A 401-nucleotide genomic window follows, 5' to 3' on the forward strand; every position below is an offset into this window, starting at 1 on the left:
TCAGGGAATGTCATCAATCTGCAATGTATGCACTCGAAACGTTGGAAGCCAACATCGACCTAACCTTGCTGGTAAGCCGAGAACTCTTGTTTGAACCTACTTTATGATATTAATTTCATCCATTACTGTTAGTTCATATTTCATTATATGTATAACTTTCTGCGTTAAAATAATTTACAAAACTCGTTTAAATTATGTAATTTATGTTTTAGAAAATAAAACCAATTCATCCCTTGTGGGAATCGAACCCACGACCTTTGGATTAGAAGTCCAACGCGCTATCCTCTGCGCCAAAGGGACAACGCGATACATATACAAATATTTACATCACTTTTTTGTGGTGCCTTTGGCTATTTCTCTATTTGTGTAAACTCACATGGGGAGGCTACGGCTTGGGAAAT

At 37.2% G+C, this 401-nt stretch overlaps 1 non-coding gene across 1 annotated transcript; it reads right to left on the minus strand.

Moving 5' to 3' along the window:
- Positions 1-227: 227 nt before the first annotated feature.
- TRNAR-UCU (transfer RNA arginine (anticodon UCU)) lies at positions 228-300 on the minus strand. Its single transcript has one exon. It is a non-coding gene; the product is annotated as a tRNA-Arg (tRNA).
- Between the last annotated feature and the right edge of the window lie 101 nt (positions 301-401).

Source organism: Lepisma saccharinum, chromosome 26 (genome assembly GCF_977018435.1).
Source record: "Lepisma saccharinum chromosome 26, izLepSacc3.1, whole genome shotgun sequence".
In the NCBI taxonomy this organism is placed as follows: Eukaryota; Metazoa; Arthropoda; class Insecta; order Zygentoma; family Lepismatidae; genus Lepisma; species Lepisma saccharinum.